The following is a 24358-nucleotide window of genomic DNA, read 5'->3' as shown; positions in this document are numbered from 1 at the left end:
AGTTTCTCTTTCTCATTTTTGGTAGGGTGAGAATTTTTCACCTTTTTATAAATCTTATTATTCATTTCTTCCAATTCAAGTTCATCCGCACTCCGTTTCACTCCTCTCGCATTCACTTGGTATTTCTTTGTGTGTTTGCGACATTTGCAACAGACGAATATGAGAAATAGGATAAGACCTATCACTCCAATTGGCATCAGTACCTTAAGTAATAAGCTCTTACCTAAGCTAGCAAACCAATGACCTACATTGGAGAGACCATCAACCAGTCTCTTCCAGGCACTGTCAACCTCAAGTTGTTTGAGTTCCTTTTCCAAATTAGTAATGTTTTTCACATATCTTTTAAGCTGTACGCTTTTGTCCGGAATGTAAGTGCAACAATGTTGCGCCTTCAACATCCGGCAGACTCCGCCCTCTTTTGCTAATAAGGTATCAAGAGCAAGTCTGTTCTGCAAAACCATTGATCTGATCGCAACCATTTCGGTATTGACCAGCAGAAATCCATGAGCCGTGTCAGTAGACAACACATCCACTATTGTGGACAATTTGCAAATTCTGTGAGTGTTCAGAACCACTCCCACTCCAGGTATCAGTGCACTAAAAATACTACCCATTATTTCACCTACGCTTTCTCTTTTGCTACGCACTAAGCCATTAGTGTTTTCACTGCTTCCAGCAATTTCATTCACATGGTAAATTCTCGGGAAAACAATGCCAAAGTAGCAGCTTCCATACCAGTGATCCGGCAATTTGAAATAAGCCTTGTCTCCACATATATAATAAATTCCAGGAAACACAGGCTCTGACCCATTTTTGAATCCCCAACCTCCAATTACCTTGTAATTGTGCTCACATTGACTGGAACCAATGAAAATGTTATTATAATAACTAGTCTTCTCGCGATGAAGACAGAGTTTCCCTTTCTTCTCGAAATCCAGCAACAAAGCAGGCCCTGCCCCGCCATTTGAGGTGCTTTCCATGTTCTCAGCCCATTTAGGTGTTTTCTGCCTTTTGTCATTTGCCTTTCTTTGGAAACTCTCCCTTCTCTTCTCTGCCATGTTCAAAAATATCTTTTCTTGTTCATGTAATGAACAGGTCAAGTTGTCTCTGTGTGCTTCATTTAAATCTATTGTACCTATAGTCAGAAAGTATTCTCCCATATAACGTGTAACGTCACTTCTAGTATGTACACGATTCAGATTTCCACGTATAGGAAGTTCAGAAAAGATCACGTCATTGTTAGAGTAATAGTACTGTAACGGTCCTCTTTTGTAAAATAAGCTTGCTAAAATACTACAGGAGATTCCATAGGTCAGAGGTAGATGATGATATGTCACGCCTTCAGCCACAGAAGTAGGTAGCTTCATGCAGACATAGCAATCTTCTATTTCCATAGTTTCTACATAATGCACTAACACGTTTGCGAAAACATTTAAGTGTGTCTGGTTTCTAACTCCGTGGTAATGTAGTCCTTCCTCATCTGATGCTTCTAAGTCTCGTTTTGTCTGTCTGAGTGCTTTTTCACGTCTTTCTACACTTCGTGTTGTCAGTTCTTCAGTGTCGGTAATCTGAGTAGGGTCAATATTAGTATTTTTGCTTACCATAAAAGGAATGAAAACTGTTAATCCTATCCAAATTAATATTACTATAACTATACTACATATACACACCTTGCAGCATGTTTTGCAACAACTGCGGCTAGGTCTACCACTCACGTTTGTATTAGACATTTTGGCTCAGAAGAACATTTTAACCCCTCTTTGTAGCTTTTCCCAGGTATTTTTATTGCTGAGCAATTTCACGGCGGTTCTTCCTCTTCCTCTGCATAGTAATCAGTAATCTGTTCTCCGTCGCTTTCGTCAGTAATATCAAGATCCTCAAAGTTTTCCAAGATTAAGTAGGTCCACTCCTGATCCTTGTATTTTTCGTTTTGTCTTTTTATTCGCTCACTCCTTCTCTTGGAGCTATCTTCAGGTATTTCTGCAATTCGGGGACTTCTTCTTATGTCTGCAAGCTTTTCTTGGACTGTTTTTATTCTTAATTTTAGTCTCTTAATATACCTTGGCTCAATGTGCTTCTTTTTCTTCAGTCTTTTAGCTGGCACTGTTATTTGGCTTTCTTTTTTTTTCACAACCAATTTTATTGAGCAAATGAGCACCAAGAATGTGGCGTCTCCACACCCGAAGATCACCACAACAATATCAATATAGCAGTTCCATAAGCAGCAAAATGATAAAACAGGCTCAGAATATGCTCAGTATAGAAACTCCCCAGCAACCCACCCTAACCCACAACTCTGCCCCCCCCCACTCCAGATACCCCCCCCCAACCCCCCCTACCACACGTGCATAGCCGCAACAGAAAAAGAAAGTAGGTGTAATGCCTCCAGGGCCTTGCCGCTTCGGGCCAGAAATGTCACTGTGATCAAATGCCCTCCTCCTGCTCTGCCGGGGGGTCCAAGGACAGGCCACGATAGTCAGCCCAACGCCTCCAAATTTTGTAGTGCTTGCGTGGGCAGCCCCTTGCTTCAAAGATCGGCCTCTCCAGACCCATAAAATAATCCAGCCCAGCCCTCCAAGCAGACAGGGGGGGAGCCCTCACCGACTTCCATGCCCGGGCCAGGTCCCGCTTGGCCACAACCAACCCCAAGAGCAATAAGTGACGTTTATAAACGTTGCCCCCAATCCCTTCCATAATATGTAGCAGACCCAGCCGATGGGTACGAGGAAGGTCCCAGCCCAGGACCTCCGCCAGGCAACTCGTTATTTGGCTTTCTTCTATTGTCCTTTTATTTTCACTTGTTTGTGGCACTTCGATTTCTGCCTTCTCCCTTTCTGTCTGACTAGTCCCAGGTCTTGTATCTATTTCTTCTGCCTTGTTACTAAGCTGGCCTTGTTCAGGTATATTTTGCGTTTCGCTTTCAAATGTCTCTGTTTCTATGTCCTGAACATGTTCTCCTAGTTCTGCCTGATCCTGCTCGAGCACTTCGATCCCTTGATTTTCTTCTGCTCGAACTATTACACTATGTCTAGTCTGTCCCTTTTCGATATCAGGAGTCAGTGGAGGAGTATCGATCACTTGTTCTGTCCCTGTCTGACCTTCTTCTTCGTCCTCAGATTTGATGTGAATCTCAATGATCTGAGGGTCTTCGCCTGTGCCTTGCTCGACCTCTCTATTCCACTCTCTGTCTTCTCTTATTCGCTCTCTTGTTCTGAGTGGGTCTCCAGGAAGGTCGATTATGGGTATCCAATCTTCTGGCCAAATCCTCTGCAGCTCGTCATCAGCTACTTTCGGACCAACATCTGTGCGATCCTCAGCAGTACTAGTGCTTGGCCATACGTCATCGGCTACCTCTGGACCAACGCTTACAGGACCCTCAACGGGACTGGTGCTCGGCCGTCTGATATCAGCTACTTCAGGACCAACGTCTGTAGACCCCTCAGCTGGACAACCTTCGGCTCCAGGTTCCTCGTCGGGTATCACCTTCTGGGTATGGCTGGCATGGATCCACTTGGGCACGCCTGCACACTTCACAGCGGTCGTTGTTACCAGGATTACTTGGCGCTTTTTTCCCCACCTTGGCTCAAGGCAACTTGAACCAGTATGCTTCTTTATCTTAACCCAGTCACCAGGAACCAATTTGTGAACTGGGGTTGTCTGGTTGGCGACGGCGTCTGCCCCAATCTGGCGAGAGATAGAACGCACTTGGTCACCCAGTTGCTTGCAGTATTCAAGTACCAAATCATCAGAAATGCTTAACAGTTTGTATCCTGGTACCCACGCTTGTCTCATCACTCTTCCCATCAATATCTCATGGGGGCTCAGGCCTGTTCTTCGATCTGGAATGCTCCTGAGTCCCATCAGAACAAGAGGCAAGGCATTTATCCAGTTCAAGCCAGTAGAATCACACATTTTTGCCAATCTATTTTTTATAGTGCCATTTATTTGTTCTACCACTCCAGAAGTCTCTGGATGATATGCACAGTGCAGCTTTTGTGTGATCCCGAATGCTTTGCAAAGCTGGGCCAAAATTTCATTCTGAAAATGTCCGCCTCTATCTGAGTCAATAAAGACTGGAACCCCAAATCTAGGTATCAATTCTTTTAGTAGGAGCTTAGCTACTGTTATGGCGTCATTCTGTGTGGCAGGGTAAGCTTCCACCCACTTTGAAAATAGGCAGACAATGACAAGGACATACCTTTTTCCCTCACAACGAGGCATGGTAATGAAATCAATTTGTATTCTCACAAAGGGACCAACTGATCTCCCAATTTTCATCAGTTCAACTACTGTTCTTTTGCCAGCGTTGAACTGCTGACAGGTCAAGCACCTCTGGCAGAGAAATTCTGCTACTTTCCTGAACTTCTTGTTGTACCAAGTCTGTTGAAATACCAGAACCATGGCGTCCCTCCCAATGTGTGATCCCTCATGTATCAATCGAGCCATTGGGGCAAGCAGGTGTCTAGGTAACACAGGCATACCATTTGGGCCCACAATGACACCATCCTCACGTCTCGGTTTACAACCTTGTTCTTTCCATTTCTCGTTCTCTTCCCAGGGCGTCACATGCTGCCATTCTCTCACTTCATCCCATGTAGGCACTTCTTCAAACATTCTAAGTTGGCAGCTGTTTCCAACCCCACCCCGCCTGGGATTTATTCTCATTTGTTCCATAGCACATTGTTTTGCCACCCGATCAGCAAAATCATTTCCCAAAGATACAGGGTCAAGGCCCTTCTTATGAGCAACACATTTGACCACTGCCAATTCTTTTGGTAATTGGATTGCCTCTAAAAGGTCTTGGACAACTTTTCCATTCCGAATGGGGGTACCTGAGGAAGTCAGGAATTCTCTTTGTAGCCATAATTGGCCAAAGTCATGCACAACCCCGTAACAGTACTGACTATTAGTATACACTGTTACTTTTTTGTCTTTTCCCAATTTGAAAGCTCTTATCAGGGCGATCAATTCGGCTACTTGTGCAGACTTTACTCCAAATAGATAAGATGCTTCTTCCATTTTGTTTAACGTGACCACAGCATAGGCAGCACTTAGGCCTCCGAGTTCATGCCTTAGGCATGAACCATCCACGAACCATTCCTCATCATGTACAGGCAAAGGAGTTTCTTTAATGTCTGGGCGGGGTTTAGTACTAAACTCTGTCAGGTCAATGCAGTCATGCTCATTATCTCCCTTATCTTCCATTACCATTGAGTCAGGAAGTAGAGTGGCAGGGTTTAAAATGTTACATCGGGTAATGACTATATTTGCGGCACCCATGAGAATCCTCTCATATTTAGTCAGTCGACTAGGGGTGAGATACTGAGTTTTTGTACGAGTCAATAGGATCACAACTGCATGTGGAACATACACAGTTACAGGATGTCCCATAATAATTGACTCACTTTGTTCTAAACTGGTGCAAGTTGCAGCTACTGCTTTTAGACATCCAGGTAGTCCAGCAGCCACTGGATCCAAAGTGGCAGAAAAATATGCCACAGGCCTTCTGGTCAAACCATGCTCCTGAGTCTGGACTGACAATGCACAATTGTCACGAGTGTCACAGAATAAGCCAAACTCCTTGGAGTAGTCAGGCATTCCCAGAGCAGGGGCTGTACACAGGCAATTTCGCAACTGTGTGAAAGCTGTTAAGCTCTCGTCATTCCATTCAACTGGGTCCTTTGCTCCTTTCTTTGTCATTTGTATCAAAGGCTTTGCAAGGACTGCGAATCCCACAATCCATTGCCTGCAGTAACCTACAACTCCGAGGAACATTCTGATTTCTTTCTGAGTACGGGGTAACTGCATATTTTGAATTATTCTGACTCTCTCTGAGGTGACTTTTCTGATACCTTTTTCTATCTGGTGTCCCAGATATTTCACTGATTTCGAACAGAACTGTAATTTCTCAGGGGCCACTTTATGTCCCTTTTCACTCAGGTGAAGCAGTAGGGCAATGGTGTCAACCACGCTGTTGAAAATGGCAATGTGTATGTACATAAGCGGCGTTCATTTTGTGTTCACTGTACCCCTTGTTGTAAGCAGAACGGATATCGCTAAAACACTGACTGTGTCATCCCGCTAGCATAGACCCATGCACACACGTACACGACAGCCATTTTAGGTATCATGGTCTCCTAGTTCACGATCGATCATCGGCACATTTCCCTGACCCTGCAAGTTTCCCCCATGCACCCTGACCGCCCCCGCTCTCACATGCACGAGTCATGAGCCCTCCCCTCCCGCATGACTCTGTCTCTGAGAATCGCACCCCGCGCCTGACCAACACCTCCTGTCCCTCCATGAATACCCCTCCTGTGATGACCTCTTCCTCTGAACCTAATTGTTTGCACGGACCGCTGGTCATCCCTTAGCCTGAGGATACAGTTTATTGCCCACTACTGTATGCACTCGTCTCTCTTGAAAGAAGCCACTATTGATCATGACCACCCCGCCCCCTGAGATTCGATCAGGCACACACATTCCAATGGAATCAGCAGAACTCTCAGCTGCGTGACAGCCCCCTCCTATTGCATGAAGGATAAGGGCCCTACTGTAGCCACGTGTTGGAATACCTTCATACTACACAATGTATTGATTGTAATAAAAGGATGCCTGTGTGCCACGAACCTGTGTATAAAAGGCGAAGCCTCAGAGAAACTTGTTAGAGCACCTCCCGAAGACACTATGCGAGTGTCCCAAATGACATGCTCTCCTCTGGAGTAATAAACTCTGTTCTTGTTTTCCTGCCTTCAGCGCCCGTCTCTTTATTTGGTAATTATTCAAGATGGAAACGAAGAGTCGCCCTGCACCAGCAGCCTGGGCATTGGGTGCGATATGGGCTGACTTTTCTACAATTGGCGTCCCAACGTGGGGTCCATCAGCGACATAAGGTCCGGTAAGAGAGGTCCAGACGATGGGGTGAACATCTAAATGATTGGAGTATACCTGCCTTGAGAGGGCCCTCGTCCGGCTGCCGATTGAATGAACTTCACCGATTCCGAACGGACCTCTCTCAAGTGACCTATTGTCCTGACTGGAATCCCACAGGACTGCTGCGGTAAAAACATGGAGAAAGAGAACGATCGGGCGCTGGAAAAAGGAAGGCGAACAACTGTCCACATGGTCCGGTCCGGGTAAGGTCGTGACACACGACGAGTTGCGAAATTGATTGATTGATTGTTTGAAAATACTAGTATTACTTATTGATTGCTTCTGAGAGATTCTCTATTTGCAAACAAGCACAGAGTCGCCATACTCTGTTTAGTCTTTGCAGATAGTGAAGGATAGGTAATGCAGACTTTTGTCCCCATTGTAATCCGTCATACCTATTTTTCTCCCCATTGATTGATTGATTGAATCGAGCATTGAATTGTTCGAAGTTGGTTCTCTTAAGGATCTTCTCTGCCTGCAAACGGGGAAGAATAGGAATATTCTCCCTCCCTTTGCCGGTAGTGAAGGGTAGGTAACGCAAGCCTTTAACACGTCGTACCTATTTCATTCCTCATTGATTGATTGATTGTCCGAACATTGACTGTTTGGAATTGGTTCTTTTTGGAGGTATTCTCTATTTGCAAACAAGCACAGAGTCGCCATGCTCTGTCTAGTCTTTGCAAATAGTGAAGGGTAGGTAATGCGGACCTTTGTCCCCCGTTGTAATCTGCCATGCCTATCTACTCCCCACTGATTGATGCACCAGTCTCACCCGGACCATTTACTAGAGGAAGGTCATCTGGCCCGACCAGAGAGCACCCCTAGTGAAAAGGACATATGCAATAATAACGAAGTGATCACTATATCCTGTTAACAGAAACTTTAGCATGAAACAACCTGGAAAGAAAGGAATAGGAAAACGAAAATCAGTAGGCCACTGATGAACTTTTTATTAAATAACGAACAAGGAAACGATAACAATACTTAATGATAAAACCTATTATTGTCCTAGAAACAAGAAACGTTAGAAATAAGCCCGTAATAAGAAACCTGAAAACAGTAAGAGAAACCAAGCGTGACATTGCAACGGTCACAAGGCAACGAGGCTTCATTGCCCCTCACTGCCCCAAACATGTCTGTCCCACTGCCTGCCACGCCCAAATAACGGCAACTTGGGAAAGATACAAGTCAGCAGACATCCGCCCCCATTCTGGAAACTTCCAAAGTGCAACAGGGTTGCGGCTACGCCCAGCCGGAAGCAACACATATAGGGCGGGTCCTGCTGCCAACCGTCGACCGGAGATCATCACGTAGGGTGTAGCCGGAGGAGAGGCCGAGGCCAACGGGACCCAGCCAGGGGGATTGCTACGACCACCCTGGAGAGTTGCAGGGGGGGGAATGCCCATGTCCTCGACCCTCCCCTCCCTCTCCCAGTCCGGCCACCATCAACCAGAGGCTGAGGCCGACGGGATCCGGCCGCGGTGGCGGTAACACTGGAGAGTTGCAGGTTGACCCTCTCTCTCTTTCCCAGTCTGGGCCAGCATCCATGGAGGGCCTGGGAGTGGAGAGGCCACTGCACGAAAGGCCCACGAGAGGCACCACACGCCAAGGCCTGCCCCACCGGATGAGCCAAGGAACCCGTTCATGGGGCCAGAGCAAAGGGCGTCCGGCCGCCATCCACCGGAGGCCCGGCCCAAAGACGGACGGGAGATTTCTTTTTTCTTCCATAATGGCTGCAACAACACTGGGGGGGGGATGTCTTGCACATGCCTCCGACCCCCCCCCCCTCGTCCTCATCGCCTGGTCCGGCCATAACAAATGTCAAGCGAGACGCTGTGGGGTGCACTGGGAGGGAGAGACGGTGCGAACAAGCCTCTCCCGCCTCCCCAGGTGGAGGCTTCCCAGCCGCACCCTCAGCGCTCCAGGCGCCCGGAAAAGGGTTCTTCCACTGTGGCGATGCTGCAACGCCTCGCCCGGCAGGGTAGAGCCCGTTCGCTCATTTGACCCCGCGATCGCCGGTAGCTGCCGAACTTTCAAAATGGCGATCGACCTGGCAAGAGCGGGCCCAGCATGAAGGAATGGCCCGGTCACTTGTTGACTCCACCATCATAGTTCTCCACAACCTTGAAGATTCTAGAGGAGCCGCGGGAGTCCCCGACCCCCGCAGATACCCCCGATGGGGAATGACTGCCATGATTGCCCACGGAACGATGGAAATATAGCCGCAGGACGTCGGCACTTCCATGCTGTCGCCAGCCTCAGTTTGAATGACTAGAATCCTGCAGACTACAGTTCAGATCAGTTCCGGTGGAAGCACAGTATGACCCGGTAGGAACATTGTTGCCTCCCTCCCCTTTTGATTGATGGTTCAGACCACCGATCCCTTCTTTTACCCTTTAACGGAACTTTTGGACTGCTGAAAGAAGCTCTGGGCCAACCACGAGTTAGTAGACATTTAGACTATGCCTGGTTCTGCCTGACTGCACCCAAAATGGCGCCGATGCAAATGAAACTCTCAACTCCTTATTGTACCCCGATTGCTCAGCCTTGATGTCATAGGATATGTATGAAGTTTTTTAAACATATAGATTGATATAGGATGTGTACTGATTATGAGTTCGGACAATGGATTGATATAGGATGTATACTGTCAGCTCGGACAATGAATTGATATGAGATGGGTACGGGTTATATGTTCGGACAAAGAATTGATATTGGATGGGTACTGGTTATGTGTTCAGACGGTAAATGGACATCAGATGGGTATTAATTGAACATTCGGACAATGAATTGTTGTTAAGTTTGACGCATCATGATTATTGAAAGTTGGAAGCCCAACACTTATGACACTCGCTCACACTGAAGTCTCGACATGATTTTATTGCGCTTTTTCGCACTTTTATTATGAAATAAACGACCACTGACTCCACTAAAGTTTTTACTAATAAAGTATCCCCGCATCTACAGTTCCAGCCTGCTCCGTGGCTGGCCCACGGGGTTGTAGGCCCATATTTATGCACCGACATTCTTATTAAAGATTTTTGGAAAAAGCAAACGTAGTTGTCACGTGTGAATTAGTAAGTTTCGAATAAATGACCACTGTTTAAGGATTAAAAAGTATAGTACGCAGAGATACTGCCAAAAATGAATGGTACAGGTTTTGTTGTATGTACTTTGCACATTTTTGTACAGCCCAAAGCAACCGCTAAATAAAAGATCCTGGAATTCAGTCTATACTTTATATGCTACCAGTATCAGAAAAATTGTGCTAAAAATGCCCCTAAGTCGCTCCAAAGGAGTGCCATCTGGCCTCCCTACATACGATCCGTAATACCACACTTGGGTGACCTATGCTATCCACCGGCTTCCGATAATCATCTCTCACACACTAAAAGGTTCATCTAGGCTTAAATGCCGAGTTGGCAAAAACTGCGTTCCGGGGAGATAGACCGAGTATGTAGTAAGTAAAAGCCTTTTCGGGTTTATGCGCGCTGATGTGTTCTTAAAATGCTGCCCCCGCCCCCCTTCTTTTTTCCTTCTTTCTGCAGGTCACCTTGGAACATCGATTAAGAATACAAAGAAGGAAAATGGTGATCTAACGGGAAAAAGGCGTTTGATTATGGTGCCCACGCATTCCGAATAATACCACCAAAAATAATGTGCACACATGATTAAGCACTCCACACATCACTGAATAGGGAAAAGTTTAGGGTATATTTCGAGGTAAGGTTTACACAAGTATCCTCCGCCGAGAGGACTAGGAATATTGCCAATACATTCAAAATCTACTGCATCCTTTTTCGCATCCTCATAGACATGTAACTAAAAGCTGCCTCATTGTTCTCCAATTGACACCAACTGTTGTCTCAGCCTAGAAACGCACTTGCTAAAAAATGACTCGAATAAACCACCGTGAGCATTAGCCCGACCAGGTCAGTTCATGACCAATTGCCAACGGCGTAAGTGTGTACAATCAAAGCCACCAGTAAAAGGCAGCCAACGAATAAAAGAGAAGCAAGGGGTAGAAAGAGCTTAGGATGATACGGGTGCGCGGCATACAGAAAAGGATAATTTTGGCCAATAGCTGTTTATGTTTTGTCTTGGATCTTTGTATGTAATACCTGTACTGTCTCCCCCGTCTGAGTTTGTGTGTACGTGATGTATGGATCTACGTCATCCCTCCGTTTGTGTTTCCATATTACTTAACCCCTGTTGTTCTATGTTGTGCGCGCACTGAATGGTCCATTATTGTACACGTCTCTCTCTCTCTCTCTCTCTCTTCCCCTCTCTTTCTCTCTCCATGTCACACGTGTACTGAATGGACCACTTAGAGTGCGGTCTCTCTCTCTCCCCCCCTCTCTCTCTCTCTCCCCCCCCCCCCTGTTCCCTCCTCCCTTGTATGGTAACGTTGTGCTCCGCCCGGCACAACACCTAATTGGGTCTCCTCGAACACAAAAGTGTTTGGAAAAATTGACCGGAACTAAACGATTGTGACTCGCCATATTACTACCTCCCCTTTCCTGTAAAGCGATAGAACCCGAGTTGGTAATGAAGGAAAGCATAGGTAAGACGACGGATGTCCCTTAATCTGGCCTTCTATGGGGGGACTATAACGTCAATGGCCTTCTGTTTCTCAGTTCGCTAAAAATGCAATTCCCAATGCACAAATTACTTCGCTCCTCTGCCCTTGAGTACGAATGTCCAGAGTACCCCGCTTCTCCCGATCGACCCCAGCTCCCTGTCCAAAGCACCCACGCGCCCCTGATCAATCCTAGCCTCATGTCAGCTACCCACGAAACGTAATTGATGACCTTGATTAACGGTCATTTCCCAGGAAAGCCATGTTTTACGTCCACCTCCTCCCCTTTCTTCATGACGATAACGCCCCACTTACAAGAGTTAGCCGACCCCGAAGGGAGATGTAAGATTGTCGATACTTGGGTTAAAGGGAAGGGCGAGTCTCTACATAAGGACTCGATTTTGAGTTTGATATAATATACTGCGTATAAAGGTCCAATTTTTCTCCACGTATGTCACGAATGAGCACCGAACAGGGTTATGAATTCCATAGCAATGCACTCCTACAGACTACATAAATGACGACTTCTGACTGTGACCGATGAACTTATCCCCCACCTACATAGGATTGGGGACGGAATTGAGATGTATAAATGTCTTCTCCTGCCAGTTTTTCTAAAAACTTGTTTTCTACTCATTTAAAGATATAATAACCGGAGGAGAGGAGCTGGACGTGACGCACAGCCTGGCCACAGATCATGAAGCACATGTGACCACAACCTAAGGTGGAGCCGCAGAGCAACGAGACGCGGGACGAGGCACAACTCTCAAACTCGGCAGATGAAAGAATGAAGGGCTACCTTGAAGCCCTCGACTTGCTGACCCACTCGTGCCTGAAGTCCCCGTCCCCTTTTGAGTCCGACTGATGGGCCTGCCTGCTCATTGTCCTTTGCTCCCTTGGTCTCTTGGTGTGTTCGAAGATCTGGCCCCACTCCGCCCTCTCTTCCCTCGATTATTCAACAAACTCTTTCATATAAACTTTTGACTATGGAATGGGATTTTGCCACGGAAAAAGAAAGACACGCAGGTGCCCAGCATGAGGCACCCCTAAGAAAATGAGTTAGGAAACAGGACTGTGATCTAACAGCAGAGGACTGATCGCACCCTGCAACGCGTAAGGATGATTCCGAGCTGGACTTATAGCTCCACCGCCGGTGCTCAAAAGCGCCAACGAAAAGAAAACGGACTACCAGAGTCTACCAGTGGTGGCTCGTCGTTGAAAAAGACATTTTCACTAAGACCTCCTCTTCCTGAACTTTCTACCCACCCCTTGACTAGCTGTTTACATTGAATTGCATTCCTCCCTCAATTTTATTGCTTACAAAAATGTTTCGTCGGTCACCCATGTATCTAGCTCTCCAAAGTACTGATAAGACCCGAAGGTATCAGATTACTCTTAATTAATGTCATCAGAGAAAAAGTCTGAACTTGATGCTGTAATGTTTCGGAACCTCTTCTCTTGACTCCGACTAAAAAATGATGCCGATCCCTAGGATTGTATGAAGAACCCAACAAATGTAAATTAACATGTAGTGCATTCTGCCTATCGCATTAACTATGTAGAAACTGAACTTGCTTATGTAAAAAAAGCGGCGACTGTTGAAAATGGCAATGTGTATGTACATAAGCGGCGTTCATTTTGTGTTCACTGTACCCCTTGTTGTAAGCAGAACGGATATCGCTAAAACACTGACTGTGTCATCCCGCTAGCATAGACCCATGCACACACGTACACGACAGCCATTTTAGGTATCATGGTCTCCTAGTTCACGATCGATCATCGGCACATTTCCCTGACCCTGCAAGTTTCCCCATGCACCCTGACCGCCCCCGCTCTCACATGCACGAGTCATGAGCCCTCCCCTCCCGCATGACTCTGTCTCTGAGAATCGCACCCCGCGCCTGACCAACACCTCCTGTCCCTCCATGAATACCCCTCCTGTGATGACCTCTTCCTCTGAACCTAATTGTTTGCACAGACCGCTGGTCATCCCTTAGCCTGAGGATACAGTTTATTGCCCACTACTGTATGCACTCGTCTCTCTTGAAAGAAGCCACTATTGATCATGACCACCCCGCCCCCTGAGATTCGATCAGGCACACACATTCCAATGGAATCAGCAGAACTCTCAGCTGCGTGACAGCCCCCTCCTATTGCATGAAGGATAAGGGCCCCTACTGTAGCTACGTGTTGGAATACCTTCATACTACACAATGTATTGATTGTAATAAAAGGATGCCTGTGTGCCACGAACCTGTGTATAAAAATGCGAAGCCTCAGAGAAACTTGTTGGAGCACCTCCCGAAGACACTATGCGAGTGTCCCAAATGACATGCTCTCCTCTGGAGTAATAAACTCTGTTCTTGTTTTCCTGCCTTCAGCGCCCGTCTCTTTATTTGGTAATTATTCAAGATGGAAACGAAGAGTCGCCCTGCACCAGCAGCCTGGGCATTGGGTGCGATATGGGCTGACTTTTCTACAACGCAATCCCTATGGCTTTTGGACGCCACCAATAGGTCGTCAATGTACTGTACCAAAACAGATTTTCCAGGTAAGACTAAAGTTTCAAGGCATTTTTTCAAGATCTGATTAAAGATAGAGGGGCTTTCTGTGTACCCCTGGGGGACCCTGTTCCAGACATACACGATACTGTTGAAAGCAAATGAGAAAAGAAATTTGCTATCTGGATGCAATGGGATCGAAAAGAAAGCATGACATAGGTCTATCACAGTGAACCATTCAGCATCCCAGGGGATCTGATACAGAATCACTGCTGGGTTCGGGACAATAGGGCAGCAAGGGACCACTATCTTGTTTACCTTTCTCAGGTCCTGCACTACTCTGTACTTGCCATTAGGCTTTTTGATGCCCATAATGGGTGAGTTGCACGGGCTACTCATTACTTCCTGTATGATGTTTGCTTCTAGCAATTTCTGTATTTCAATGGCAACACCTGCTCTCACTTCTGCACTCATTCTGTAAGGCTTGGTATTGGGGTATACTGCATTTTCCCTCATGGCTATTTGTATGGGGTCTATGTTTTTCATTAATCCCACATCCTTTCCTGTAAAGTCCCACACTTCTTGTTTCACTGTCTGCGGGAGTTCTTCAGGTAAGTCCTGTATAGTCATTCGTTTTATTTCTGAGTCAGGTCTGATTAACATTAGCTTATAAATACCATCCTCATCTGGGGTTTGAATTTCGACGCCCTTTGGTGTGCAAAAGATGGTACAGTTCATTTTGCACAGCAAATCACGTCCCAGTAAATTTACCGGACTGGTATCGCAGACAACAAATCTGTGCATTTGTTTAAAATTTCCAATCGAGATCTCCATGGGTTCGGTAACAGGTGTACTAATCAATTGATTAGATACTCCTACTACTTGGATTGCTTCTCCCGAGAGGGGTAGGTTTGGAACGTCCACTGTTCTCACAGTAGAACGGGTAGCACCAGTGTCCAATAGGAAGGTGACATCATTTCCATCAACCTTTCCTTCAATGTATGGCCCTGACTGGTCTACCGGCAAAGAGGCGCCAAGTACGCCCTCCTCGTCCTCCCCTCTCAGGCCCCGTCAGTATTGGTCATCACAGAAAAAGGTGTCGTTCAACAAATACTGCGAAGTTGCTGTATTTCTATCCTCATTGCCTCCCCAGATTTCTACATCATCACCCTGTGGTGACTTCCCTTTAAAAATAGGTTTTGGCGCTCGGGGCACTTGAATCGTTTTTACCTGCTGCTGGGTCTTTCTTTGTTTTTCATTCTGCGTCTGTGGAATTAAATCAGGTGTTTGGGCATTATCAGACTGCAAATAGGGACACTCGTCTCTCCAATGTCCAATTTCTCCGCTCTGGTGGCAGGGAAATTTCTTTTTCGCTTCCTCTCTACTCATTTTAGCTCTAGGTTTTCCTCCACCCCCACCCCCAGGGCCTTGGTTCTGAGTAGTTTTGTTTAACTTACTCAATTGCTTTTCCTGCTGTTCTGCGAGCTTTACTTGAGCCCACATCACCTTCTCCTTCAGGGCTTTTTTCTTTTCTGCCATTTCGTCCTCACAGTACTTTGCGTACCGTAGGACCTCATCCATCTTTTTGGTATGCCAACAGATTTTATTATCCTTTATCCACTGACAAATTTCGGGTCTTAAACCGTTTACAAACCTGTAAATGAAGTGGGTCATGTCCTTCATCTCGATGTTATCTATACCACTGTATGTTTTAAATACCTGCAACAGCCTTTCATAAAAGGAATGCACAGTCTCGTCCCTTTCCTGCGTGGTTCTATCTATCTTGGTCCAATCAGTTTCCTTTGCAGGTACTTTTATTTTCAAATGTTGAATTACTTGTTCATACTTCCTCATCACTTCCTTCGATGGTTCCCCTGTTTTGTCATCTCTCGGGTATTCCTCACTAGGCCAGGCTATGGCTATCTTACACTCAGTCCACAGATCTACAGGGACCACTATGTCGAAGAATCCATCCAGGTCCTTCCACAAGCACTTTTGCACTTTTACAAATCTTTCTACCTGCCGGTACCAATCGACTGGCTTTTCTCGCAATTTCGGGAAGTCATTGGTAAAGGACACAATATCCTGTCGGGACCATGGAACGTGTACATATTTTCCTCCGGGCACTTCGCGCATAGGGCATAACTGTTCTGGTTTGTCTGCTTCCTTTAGGACAAATTCGGGAGTTACTTGCTTAGACCTGGCCTCATCCTTTTTTCTAGCCCATCTGGCTTTCCATTTTTCTACTTCTCCCCATTTCTGTACTACTGTCAATAGTTCCTTGACCTGTGCCTTTTTCCCCGATATATTCAGGTTTTCCAAATCTTTGTCTGAAAATTCTGCTCGGTATGGTTTCTGCAAGGGTTTCGATTTTGAAATGTCTATTCCCATACTAGCAGCAGTATCTGTCAATTTTTCATGAAGTACTCGGACATTGCGGGTAAGACTTTTGCACATAAACAACAGCTCTTCTTCAGAGTAGGTATTTAATCTGTCTAATCCTACGTTTCCTGCCATTAATTCTTCGATTTCTACTCTCAGTTTGTAGAGGTCTAAAGGTTTCGTTTGCGAAGTTTGTTTCTCTAATTCTTGACTCCATCTTTTGATTTCCTTTGGTGTGACCAAAGTGACACTTCTAGTACCCAAAGTCGATTCCATTTGAATCTCCCTCGCATTGAAAGGATTATGTCTTTTCTGCATCCTTTTCCCTGTATTTCTAATGGGCAGATCCAATAGCGAGACCTCAGACTCGCACTCGCTTGTCTGTTCATCTACGATTAAGGGTTCTGGTCTTGACTGGGCTATGACTGGGGTAATGACTGGAGGTTTTGGACTTTCGTGTCGGTCCCCATACAACGGAACCACGGGTCCGATTGTTACTGGGATTGTCAATGCCTCAGGACTGGTATTTAACTGGGAGATTTTCTGAATGATCTCAGCTCTCTGTTTTGCTAGAACCTCCCGCTCCTTTTCTTCCAGTAATCTCTCTATGGATTTGTCATGTAACACCTGCGGGGTCAGTGTGGGAGCATAACTTGGGGCAGTGGGATGAGTCTCACTAGGTCCTTCACCATAATTTGGTCTTGGGAACAAACTTCCCTTACCTAGGGATCTTCGTTCTTCCTCATACTGTGGCTGTAATAACGGCATTCCTGAACTTGTGGGGCTCATCTCACCTCCGTAGGGAGGTCGAGAAGAAAAATCTCCTTCACAGGAATATCCTGTCTCCCCACTAGCTGACATTCTGGGGTAAATGTTTCTGGTATCCACTGGTCCTAAATTCTCAGTATAGGGAGGAATTTGGTATCCCCCTCCTACACTTGCGGACCTGATCTCTTCTTGCGGTGGAGGTCTTTGGGAAATATCTCCCGCACTTGAAGGTCAGTGTCCTTCATTATAAGGAGGCGGACTTCTCATACACAGGTCATCTAATAATTCATCATCCGACTCTCCGATGGGTACCCAATGTTTAGATTTTTCCAACCGTTTCTTTCCCCCAGAAGGATCATCTGCTGGCATCATGGGAAACAATCCCTCCACTATCATGTTCTGCCTCCACTGTTTCATCTTTTTAGCTCGTGCTTCCTGCTTCAATTTTGGATAAAATTTAGTTAACCCTTTATCCATCCGTGGCTTATCCCTTTCGAAAGCCTCGATTTCCCATTCCTCTAGTGCTTCATACTGCGTTAATCTAGGTCTGGGATGTAAATCATTCATTCGGGTTCTCAGATTGAATAGAATTCTACTGTTAAATGTTCCATCTAACGGAAAAGCCAATACTCCGTCATCTTTTGTGTATTCCACCCAATTCTCCAACCATACACATGTGTTGTACCCTTTATCGAACATCATGAAAGATGCGGGAGTATTTGGGGGTGGAATTACAACACCTTCTCTAGTTTTAATCGGTTTGTCCTTTTTGAAAAAATTCTTTACTTTGTTTACAAGAGACACCTTTCTCTTATTTCCGTACATAATGTCGTTTTTAACTCCTTTCCACTGATCGTTCTCAAATCCCATATGCCGTGGATCAGGTCTGGTATGCGGTCTATACGAATGCCACATACGATTTTTACGAGTGACTTGTTTACAAATCACTTCCAATCCGAGTGCGTCTATTATTTTCGTGCGACCAATGAAATGCACGAGTTCAAATAATCTCGACCAATGGGTGCGCGGCCCTTTCGCGAGACAGTTCCCACGCTCCGGCGCTCACCCCTCCTTCACCATTTCAGCTCTGCTACCAGCTCGCTACGCCTACCAATCCCAGCGCGGCACAGAGTGACGTCAGAGCAGCTTCGCGACTGACTCCCTCCTTCACAAGGTAACGGAAACTTTCTTTCTTTCTAAAAGTGCTTAGTGCTTGGTTATTTAACAACGAATACACATTCGCCACTGTGCTCAAGTGTCTAGACAGGAAAGAAATTAGTTTCGCTGCAAGTAAACTACTTCCATTTACTTTTCACACTCTACGATTAGATCTCTTCTGCCTACCCTTCACACTAGCATTGGGGCACCTGCTACTTCCCTAGACTCATCCACCTTTCCGGGATATATCCAAGTCTAAAGTTTCACCAGCGAGCCCTTTTGCTTTCACTCAAGCTCCGATGAACCTGCTACTCTTCCGGTGTGACCCTCACTAGGTTATGCCACAGTAGGAATTTTGCCAATGAACCTCGTTACTAACATTTATTCAATCATACATTCAGAAAAACCCTAGTTAGTGCTTCCAGTTCTGCCTAACCTGCACCAACTTTCCTTAGAGCAAATGACCTCAAAGCAAGTGGATTCTATTCACCACTCGCTATTCAATTCCCCGGGGATTCCTTAACAACATACAAGACGTTTTACGTACAAATGGATTAATACATATACCAATATAATAACAAGAATAATAATTTTAAAACATTTCATAATTTTTCAAAGTAAACAATTTTCAAGTGAGTGATCAATTCTCTTGAAGCGCCTACTCTTATAGCAGCATCCGACTTAGCCAGACTAACTAGTCCTACCTAACCTTTAGCTATTCCCTAACCATCCTCGATGCTACCAGAAAATTACTGCTAGAGATCGCGGGTCACCAGACCAATAATTTCGCCACTTCTGGCTTCGGGCCCATATACTTTATGCGTCACCCCCCACCCACCCCCGTCTGCCGTGAGCCACTCTAAGTATTTATTTATTTTTTTTAACTTTATTTTTTCAGCAAGATAAACAACATAGTCCCCCCCAAAATTGGCATCAGTAGAGATAAACACAGGTGTACACAGTTCACAGTCCTAAAATGGCTCCAACAGTTGCAGATATAACAGGAGATACAAGAGTCAAATACGCGGGATACCATGCAAGTATAAAAACTGACAGTAAGGAACCTTGTGCGCAGTCATCAGGGCATTACCCCACCACCAACCCTCCCTCCCCACCGCCCGCCTCCCCTTCCTCAGGTCCCGATTCCTCAGAGGAGAACAATTCAGCACTAGTTGCATCGGACTCGCTGTCAACCGACCCCACAGCGCACATCATGCGCCATGCGAGCAAGTCCTCCTGCAGCCGTTCATCTTTACGCGTATGCTGCATGTGCGTCTCCTCAGCCAATGTCCATTCCCCGACATCCCGAAGCCACAATGACATGTCTGGTGCCCTCTGTCCCATCCAGGTAATAGCCACCCGTCTCCTAGCCAGCACCAAAAGAAACTGCAGCATTTTATATGACAGATTCCTCTTCCTAGGTTTGGGGACCAGGGCCAACAAGCAGTGAAGTGGGGTCAGGTCAAGATGCAGGCTTGTGACTTTCCGGATGTGGACTACTACTGCCCTCCAGAAGTCCCCGACCAGCAGGCACTCCCAAGCCAGATGGAGAAATCCGGCTCCGACTGTACTGCTAGAGATCGCGGGTCACCCGACCAATAATTTCGCCACTTCTGGCTTCGGGCCCATATACTTTACTTTATCATATACATTGATCAGATGACCACACAATCTACTACCAATAATTGTGAGTTCCCTTTCGATTTATTTCCAGTGTACCCAACTTACCATCCACCGTTATGGGTACCTATGACCACGATGGGTCAGGGAGCTAGCTGTAAAAGGAAAGGCAGCAAAATACAAACCCAACTTTTTGTACTTTATTTCATGAAATGACCACGGACAACTAGAAGTTTTAAAAGATTTATCTTAGATTTCAGTTTCTGCAATCATACAGTTTATAGTAATGAGGCAATCTATAATCAGAATAACGAAGAGCACATAACCATATAGGAAGAGTATACAGGTAACCATCTAACCCTATAATGAGGGAAAATCCCGAAAATAACGGAAATGAAATTTGAGGGAGGGTACTAAATGCTAGGAATTTTATGCACGTTTTAGGATTTTATCATTAGGTCATATTTTGAGAGAAAAGACACTAGGGAAACCTATACATTTAGTGAAGGGTAGAAAATTTGCAACACGCTATAATTCTAACGTTATTACTTCGATTCAGTATTTAAGAGAAATTTGTAAAACATTATTTAATTCATAAACAGTATGGAAAGATTTATACTAAAAAGGCAGGGGAACATAGGAACACGCTATGAAATGCAAACTGTAAATGACTTTAATGAGATGCAATGATTTGCAGAGAAAAAACATGGAAAATTAACATATGCAAAGGGTATGTCTTTATTGAAGCAAAGACAGAAAAATAGAAAGGTGCAGTTTTAAGAACTCAGAGCGATATTTACCTAGACTGGTGTGAAAACAAACCCTGGCCACAGGTCAGTTAAGGACAGGAAAAACCCTCAAGGAACGATAACCCTCAGTGGGACAGCAGGTGCAGAATGGACACCCCAAGACAGGACAGGAAACCCAGATTCGGATCAGGACAGGACCACCAGGACACGACCAGCACCCGCAGTTTGGAAGCAACGCCTGCGCTCCACCCTCACTGCAGCTATCAGTCAAGACCCCGATTGGGTCAGCGAATTCCCCAGCAAAGTGCTCCGCCAGCACTTAAGGTTCAGTAAAACCTTCAGAGTCTATGGTCAAATTTCGGACAGAGAGCTCTGCAGCACCTCTGTATCAAGTCACCTATTGAGTGCGTTGGGTCAGTGACAGGTCAGCTATTCAGACAAGTCGGACAATTTCTCTAGCTAAACCTAGGCTAGATATACTGTTTTGGGACAGGGTACCACCCCCCAAATGTTGCAAAGTGTCAGAATCCCCAATTTGGATTGGTCCTAAGGTAGGATTTGGTTAACACACCAATCAGAACAGACTATTCTAAGGCCTACTTTGCATCCTAAGGTGCCGCCTAGCAAGATTTTGGGTTCCCACGAGAAGTCGCAGGGAATACAATGGAAAGATATACAATGTATTTGAATAGGGTACAAGTTAGGCTTTCTCGCTGGGTGAAGGTGCATCTTCCCATGCAGGCTCTGGCATCAACCTTCTTTGGCTTGGTTTCAATGCCACCGCACCATCGACTGATTCGGCGCAGTAGTGCCCTCCAAGATGGACTCCCTAGCCCCATCACCCCTCAGTGCCGAGGATACATGAAAAGTAAGCGAAAACAAATTAGTACATGGAAATAAACGAAGGCATTATATGTCATATTTTCGTACTTCACGTTTATCATCATAAAAATATACTATGCAATTTAAATATTAGTGCAATATATAACGACACGAGAGCAACAGCACAAGCTTCACCACGTTAATACAGGGAAAGGCCATCTTGTGGCTATTACGCATGCGCACCCTTTCCCTCCAAAACTATCTCTACGCAAAGTCACGTGAGTGTGACTGACGCATGCGCAGAAGAGGAAAGTCAAGCAGCGGCCATGTTAGGAACAAAAATTAATCGTATTAGTAAAACACATAAGCAAGCATCTCTATGATACCCACGCACATTCAAAATACATAAAATTAGTAAAACAAACACTTGAAGTTACGAGATTATAATAGATTTTCGAGGTTCTTGACTCGAGCAAGTCGCGATGCGAAATCTTGCTCTATCAGTACCACATCTAGGACAGGCATCCGATTTATCCGCGGCAATGCGGTGCAAGGCAAACGGGGTCATGTAAGTGCGGTGCATAAAATTAAAATGGATTAGTTTGAAACGTGCGTTACACGACACCTTCCTGGTAAGTGTCCCTATTCGCTTTCGTTGTCCCGGGTCTAAAGCGACCCCTAGATCCGCCTCCCACGCCGCCCAGGACGGGGATATCGGGGGGGCCGAGTCACATCTCATCGCTGTATACAACAGCGTTATCAGTCGCCGTCCCGTGCCGCACGATAATAGGATATTCAGAATATGGGACACCTGGGGCGCCTCCGGGTATTGTGGCCAGGTCGCCCTCGCCATGTCCTGCAGGCCTCTGTAGTGAAGATACTGACCCCCAGTGAGACTAAAGGCCTCCGTAGCCCTTTCCAGGGTCACGAAGGATAGGTCTGCCAAGGTTTCACAGCCGCCCTCACGCCATTCTCGGAACGACATGTGTTCCTCCATTAACTTGACCGGTGCCAATATCCACACTGGCAGCTCCCTATGAAAAGGGGCCCGTCTCAGCACCCTTTCCACAACTCGCTGCCAAAGTCCCGCCGTGTGTCGGACAATATACGGCAGGGAGTCATCCGCTCATCTACCCCGCATCAGGGCTACCTGTAACGTCCTCTCATCCGCGCTACCCGCCAGGAGTCGCAACTCCCAATTGTCCGTACCCGCGAACCAGCGCGCAGCCGGCAGAAGTTGAGCCGCATAGTAGTATAGATCAAAACGCGGGGCCTCTAGGCCCCCCTCCTCCCAGCGTCTAACCACCGTGCGCAATGCAACTCTGCTGCGCCTACCCGCCCAAAGTAGGGAGGTGAGCAGCGCATTAAGTTTGTTAAAAATATGAGGAGGGAGAGGACACAGGGTATTCTGTAGGGTATACAATACTCTTGGCAACATCACCATCTTCGAGACGGCCAACCGTCCCATGAGAGAGAGTGGGAGCGTATTCCAGAAGGATACGGACTGTTGTAGGGAACTGAGCACTCGGTCGGCGTTCCGGGCCAGCAACTGCTCATCAGAGACGGCCACTTGGATTCCCAGATAGCGGAAGGCCTCCATCTCCCACCTCAGCCCCAGGGACGGGAAACCCACTCTAGGGTCTGCACCACAACCCGCTAGGGGAAAGATCAGGGACTTCTCAGGATTAAGGCGCAGCCCAGAAGCTGCACCAAAACGATCCAAGTGTCGTAACAGGAGCGGCAGCGACTCCTGGGGGGAGGTCAGGTAGAACAGCGCGTCATCAGCGTATAGCGAGACTAAGTGTACCGCATTCCCCACTCGTATTCCCCAGGGGGCCATCTCCGCACGGAGTGACACCGCCAGGGGCTCAATCGCCAGAGCGAATAGGAGCGGTGACAGGGGGCACCCCTGACGGGTGCCCCTGCCCAGCTGCCACTCCTCCAAGCGGGCTGCTCCGAGTCTGACCCTGGCCGTAGGCGCACGGTAGAGAATACAGATCCAGGCGCGGAAGAGGGGCCCCACCCCGGCCAACTGAAGCACCTCCAACAGGTACCCCCAGCTAACAGTATCAAAAGCTTTAGCCAGGTCTATCGAGACCAGGACCTGAGGATCCTCCCTGTCACGCACTTCATGGAGAACGTGGTTTAAGCGCCGAAGATTCATGGCGGTGTTGCGGCCCGGAATGAACCCGCACTGATCTTGATGGACTAAGCGCGTCATATGCGGCGCCAGCCGGGTGGCCAAGATCTTAGTGAGGATTTTTGCATCGGTTTTAATTAGAGTGATTGGTCGGTAGGCCGCGGGATCACAGCTATCCCCACCCGGCTTCAGGAGCATGCAGACCTCACCCTGTTGCATGGTAGGCGGGAGTGTGGCACGCTCTAACGCTTCATGGTAAACCTGCAGGAGACGGGGAGTGAGGGTATCCGCAAACGCCTGATAAAACTCTGGTGGGAAACCGTCTCCACCCGGCGTCTTAGCCGTGGGTAGGGCGGCCAACGCCACTCTGACCTCATGAAGTGTTACCGCAACGTCCAGTTCCTCCGCATCCTCCTTAGAGAGGGTCTGGAGAGTCAAACCGCGAAGGTATGGCTGATACGATGCCTCTGTCACTAGGGGGTCTGCGGTATACACCTTTTGTAGATGAGTACGAAGCACCACAAGGAGGTCCAGTTCCGAGTGCACCAGGTCCCCAGCGGGGTTTCTCAACGCCACGATCCGTGCAGGTTCCGATTCCCTACGGAGAATCCAGGCCAGCAGTCGGCCCGATTTGTCCCCTTCACGGTGGAGTCGCTGTCGATATCGGCCAAGAGTGAACCTATCCAGTCGGTCGAGGATATCATGA

The sequence above is a fragment of the Lissotriton helveticus genome, chromosome 11, assembly GCF_964261635.1.
Source record: "Lissotriton helveticus chromosome 11, aLisHel1.1, whole genome shotgun sequence".
Classification (NCBI taxonomy): domain Eukaryota; kingdom Metazoa; phylum Chordata; class Amphibia; order Caudata; family Salamandridae; genus Lissotriton; species Lissotriton helveticus.
The sequence above is the reverse complement of the archived record's forward strand: the minus strand, read 5'-3'. Positions refer to the sequence as shown.